Source organism: Mauremys mutica, chromosome 6 (genome assembly GCF_020497125.1).
Source record: "Mauremys mutica isolate MM-2020 ecotype Southern chromosome 6, ASM2049712v1, whole genome shotgun sequence".
NCBI lineage: Eukaryota > Metazoa > Chordata > Testudines > Geoemydidae > Mauremys > Mauremys mutica.
The window spans coordinates 15,486,747-15,492,746 of NC_059077.1; positions in this window are offsets into that span (position 1 = coordinate 15,486,747).

A 6,000-nucleotide genomic window follows, 5' to 3' on the forward strand; every position below is an offset into this window, starting at 1 on the left:
GCGAGCTGCGAAGCGGGGCCGAGCCGCGCGCCTGGCCCGGCTCCGCTCCTGCTCCAGGTGCCGCGGGTGGGACTGGGACCAGCTGCGCCCACCGCTCCCGGGCGCGCTCTCTGCGCACAGGGCAGGCACCTGGGCGAGGGCCGCCACCTGCTGGCCAGAGCCCAGCCCCCTCCCGAGGGGGCGGGGAGCCCCAGCCAGGCCTCCCCCGCCCCCCAAAGAGGGAGCCGGCAAAATGGAACGAGTGGGGGAAGTTGCTGGAAATAATGGGGGGCGGTTCGGTTCTTTGCCACGTGAAAAGTTTTGCAACACAACCCCGTTTGCCCTTTCACATGTTGAGGTCACATTTGGATCGCGGGAGGTTCAAATGGAAGTGGAAGGATTGTCCCTGCCCGTAGGTGCTGGAACTAGGGGTGTTGGGGGTGCTGCTGCACTCCCTGGCTTGAAGGGGTTCCCATCATATCCAGGGTTTACAGTTTGGTTCAATGGTTCTCAGCACCCCCACTGTACAAATTGTTCCAGCATCCCCTGGCCCTGCCTCTAGCAGAGACTGTTCCACCCAAACTCTGCCCACTGCTAAGCCTGTCCTGTGAAGTTCTACCTACCCAGACTGTGTTTTGGGAAATTGTTTTTGTTTGTTTTGGGGGGTGGATGGTCCAGTAAACGTTATTGGGAAGGGTTTGGGGGAGGGTTGTTTGGTTTTGATATTTGCTTTTTTGGTTGAGGGTTTTGGGGGTTGTTTTTTTGTTTTGTTTTTGTTTTGCTTGTTTAACATTCCCCCCTCCCCATCATGGAACACCATGGTAAATAGCTGGAAATGAACCGATTTTGTGCCTGGTCTAGCAAATCTTGCAAAAGCTGTGCTAAACAATCCCTGCCCAGAGTGGCTTTTACCACTGCTTCCTGAGCATAGTTCAGTAGACAAAAAACCTGAACCTGCTCTCTCTTAAAAGTTGTGTAAGCATACCAGGAATCACTACACTCAAATGAGTGATGTTACATTAGCATAAAACTATTGTGAGAGATGAATCAGCACCTGCTCTTTAGAAAGCACCAGATTGCATCAAATGGCAAGTTGTTTGTTTTTTTAAAAATCCTGTGTGGGAAGGATGATACCTGTGAGATGCTGCCTAAATGATCTTTATACCCCGCACAGCCCACACCAATTATTCAGTTCAATGTTGCTGATGTGTCAGTTTTTTATACAAATAAACAAGGTAGCAATGTAGTAACTAGCCATCTATTTATATTACAGCCTTTATCATGGTAAATTTGTATCTAAAATGAGCAGGGTTCCTCTGCGGGGTCTAATAAGGTGCATTTGAGGGTTCTAGTATCATTAGCCAGAATGTTCTCGCTCTCTCATTTTCTTCTTCCATCTAATTTTGAATTTTGTTTATTTTCCCCTGATAATCAACCATTCTAAAAGCAGTATAGGCCCACTGAAAACTGCCTCTTGGCTGCTTGATTCTATACTGAGCCAATACTTTTAAGGAAAATTACTTTCCTATCACTCTTTCTTAAAATTACTAAAAAGCAACAGAGTCCTGTGGCACCTTATACACTAACCAATACTTTGACATATGTTAGCCTACAAGGTGCCACGGGACTCTTTGTTGCTTTTTACAGATCCAGACTAACACGGCTACCCCTGTGATACTTAAAATTACTAGTAAGTGATAGGTTTCAGAGTAGCAGCCGTGTTAGTCTGTATCCGCAAAAAAAACAAGAGTACTTGTGGCACCTTAAAGACTAACAAATTTATTTTAGCATGAGCTTTCGTGAGTTTTTTTTAGTAAGTGATAAGCTTTTGCCTTTAAATCTCCTTATCTGAAGATACCCTCTCACAGTTCTCAGTCTTGAGTCTCATGCTCCCAGCACCAGACATGGTTGAACTCTCCTAACTCTGCCTCACAGGCTTAAAAGTCTTGTGTGTTAGTGGTGGGGTGACCAGACAGGAAATGTGAAAAATCGGGACAGGGATAATAGGAGCCTATATAAGAAAAAGACTGAAAAATCGGGACTGTCCCTATAAAATCGGGATATCTGGTCACACTAGTTACTGGAGTTCTGCCCTTTCTCATACTGGGAGCATGAGAACAGAGACTGCCATCACAGGGTTCTCAGTCTCTTTAAAGAAACATTGTAATTCCTCCAATATGGCACTGAAATAGTTCAGCAGGAACGGTGTGGGGCTTCTGCCCACTCTGGTGTTGCTGGGCAGTAGTGGCACTGCTCCAGGATTGATCTCAAGAGGCTGAAGGATGGGCCTGTTTCTGACTCACAATGGGAGGTGAGACTAAAACTGGGCCTTCCTTGTTCTGGGAGGCGAATGTCAATGGCAGTGCTGGGTGTCAGCCTTGAGCTGCCAAGTACAGTATGTTTTATGGCGCCATACAGGAGTGGCCTGAACTGATTCCATGTGCTTTCATCAAAAGAGCACACAAATCTGGACTCATGGGACAACTGATTCCAGCTAATCCTCTTCAGAAACAAAACTAAGCTTTTTAGTTTGAGAATTATAATATTCAAGGTGCCACATTCATCCGTGGTATAAGCAAGTGCTACCAGTAGCTCCAATGGAGTTATGCCCACTTACTTTAAGATCGTGTGTCACCCAAAGAACTGCTAAGTGTGTCACCGTTTTGTTCTGCTGACAATCAGAGTGTGGCAGTAGCATCCAGAGTTAAAGTTTACTTTCTCTATTAATCCTAAAGGTAATGGCAGGTACTGTAAAATAGGGGAGAGGCTCTCAATGGCAATGGAAAGATCTTCCAACTGCCTCACCAATAAGAGGTCTGTGTAGTATTTCCTTATGGAGGGAACATGGTCTAGTGGTTAAAGCAGCAGACTAGGAAGGAGAAGATTGGGGTTTCCAACCCACCTCTGCTATTGACTCACTATGGGACCTTAATAATAATGATACCTCGCTCTTTTCTAGCACTTCTCATCAGTAGATCTCAAAGCACTTTACAAAAGAAGTCAGTACCATTACTATCATTTTACAATATAGGGGAAACTGAGGCACAGATAGGGGAAGTGATTGCCTTGGTCATCCAACAGGTCAGTGGCAGTGCCAAGAAGAGAACGCACCTCTCCCAAGTCCCAGTCCAGTGTTCTATCGGTGAGGCTACAGACAAGTGACTTAGTCTTTCTGTGCCTCAGTTTTCCCACCTGTAAAATACAGACACCTTTGTAAAGTGCTTTGAGCTTCTCGGGTGACAGGCACTAGTTAAATGAAACTATTAGAATGTACTATTATTTCCTCAGGAAAGGAGCATAGACTACTGGGTGAACAACAATACGGTGAGTCGAGAGTTTGCGGTGCTGCTACCAGCTATTTCACTGATTTGCTGGGTGACGTGGGGCAAGCCACTGAACTTTTCCTTACTTTAATTCTTTCCACTATAGAATGGGAATAATAAAATGCACCTTGCAGGAGTGTTGTAAGGCTTAATTAATGGGTGGAAAATGCTTTGAGATCCTGGGAAGGAAGATGCTATGGAAGTGTAAAGTATTATTAATTTTCATTGCAAAGACTTTACATATGGGGGCAAAGAATGTGTTTATTAGGACTTGTGCTCTGCCACAGTTGTTTACTCCTTCACTAACTGCAGGGAATTTTCTTTAAACCACTGTAGATGATGTGGTTTGCTGCATTGCCTCAGTATGTTGCCTTAATTTAATATATTGACAGTGTCTCACCACAGCAAACATTCAAGTTTACTGTCTTCTCCCTTAACTCTTCATCCCTCGAGGCAATGTCAATTCCTTTCTTTTCCTTAGCAGCAACACCTCATCTTGTTCTTGAATCCTGCCTTTTGCACAATTGCTGCATCGGAGTAGTATGCAGAGAGCCTTCACAGCATATCCTGATCTTTCAGCAAGGCTGGCAGCTGGGAAAAGTTGTGAGCACAGTAACGCTGCTGTGAATAAAGTAATGCAGGAGCTTCCTATCTCAAACACGTTTTATCTGGAGCTTTTGTATGCCCTCTTCTGGGCTGCCTCAGTGTCTGCAGCTCTCTTTATTTGGACTAGGGTGACCAGACAGCAAGTGTGAAAAATCGGGACAGGGGGTGGGGGGTAATAGGAGCCTATATAAGAAAAAGACCCCAAAATCGGGACTGTCCCTATAAAATCAGGACATCTGGTCACCCTAATTTAGACCCACACTTTGCAAGGGATGTGTCAGTGGATGGCACTCTTTTTCCTTCAGCCTTTTGTATTATCTGTCAGGCACCAGCTGCAAGGAGAAGTGGCCCTATACGGAGGCGAAACATGTTTTGAGAAATATGAATTTACATCCCAAAGAAGGGATCACAACACCGCACCTCTGGCCAGCCCCTCGCAGAGGTCCAGAGAGCCTGGGCCACTTCCAGCTTGAGGCCCTTAGCCATAATAAAAATAAGAAATGACGACACATGAAAACAAAATAAGGCACCAAAAAAAAGGGAGAGACATAATTTGAATATTTCTCTTATTTGCTTAAATTTGCAGCTCTAAGCTGAGAGTGTATGTCACAGTTTGGTCTGATAGGGATGCGCATAAAAACAAGTTGCAAAACTAATCAAATGCCAAAAAATTAACAAGTGTCTAAATTTGAGGCTCCCTTTGAGGTTGAGGCCCAGGCCAAATGGCCCTCCTGGCCCCCCTTTTGATTGGCCCTGCCTCTGGCTCACAAGGTAGGATTTTAAGACTGAAGGGACCAGATCCAACAATCTAGTGCTCCTGAGGGCGACAGCTAGGGTGACTAATCAGCAAGTGTGAAAAATCAGGACAGGAGGTGGAAGGGTAATAGGAGCCTATATAAGAAAACAACCTAAAAATCGGGACTGTCCCTATAAAATTGAGACATCTGGTCACCCTAGCGACAGCAGTAGCTGTGGTCTTTTATGATAGCCTGAGCAGAGAGCTGGGTGTCAGCATGGCTGAGTTCTAGATCTATTTATGCCACTCAAGGCACATCTACATTGTTTTTTTTAACCACTATGCTAATGTGGCTGCAGCAGTGTAAACCTCTACTGTAAATATGCTGCAGTTTAGGTAGACTGGAATTAGGGTGACCAGACGGCAAGTGTGAAAAAGCAGGACGGGGGCGATGGGTAATAGGAGCCTATATAAGGAAAAGACCCAAAAATCAGGACTGTCCCTATAAAATCAGGACATCTGGTCACCCTAACTGGAATTGCACCAACATGGCTTACTCCACTGTGGGAATTAAATGGGGCAGTATATTTGATTCATGCCCTGTATTTTTTTTTCTTTTGGTAATGCATTTTGCGATTCCCATGGAAATCCAGATTAATATCCATCATCCTATTTGAAACTCTGCCTTAGATGAATTTGAATAAATTGCAAGTGTACTATCAAATGCCCTCTCTAATGTAAACTCCACTTACTCTTGCTCCTCCATTAAATCAAATATGGAAAAGAAATATGAAATACAAGAATATTTAAGAATAAGAATGAAGATGGAGAGGGAGCAGAGAATGTCCCAGATGCAAAGCACAGCTAGTCACAGGAAATATAGATTAGTGCAATACATAATTTTAAATTGAGTTTATTATTCTTTAAAACTTCAAGTAAAAAAAAATCAGAAATTTGTCATAAAGTGCTGACTTACAGGAGATTGTCTTTTCCAACTGGTGTAGGAAGATAAAAATTTCTTTCCACTCTGGAATCAAACCTTTACACTTGTTTTGAGGATGTCTGATGTGAACGTCGAGCTTAACCCTTAAACAGCACTTGAGAAACCATCTCTTGAACACTCAGGAAGGATAGGGGGACCAGATGTCCCATCTTTAAAGGGAGAGTCCTGTATTTAAGCCCTTCTGCAGGTGTCCCAATTTTTTATTAAAAACGGGCAAATTGTCCTGTATTTTCTGTCTCTTCCCCCATCAGAACTGGCAGGCCCACCCGCCCACCAGCCGTGAGTGGGGGGTGGGGGGTCCAGTGGCCAACGATGGGGGTGGGTGTGCAAAGCTGGTGGCAGGGCAAAGCTGC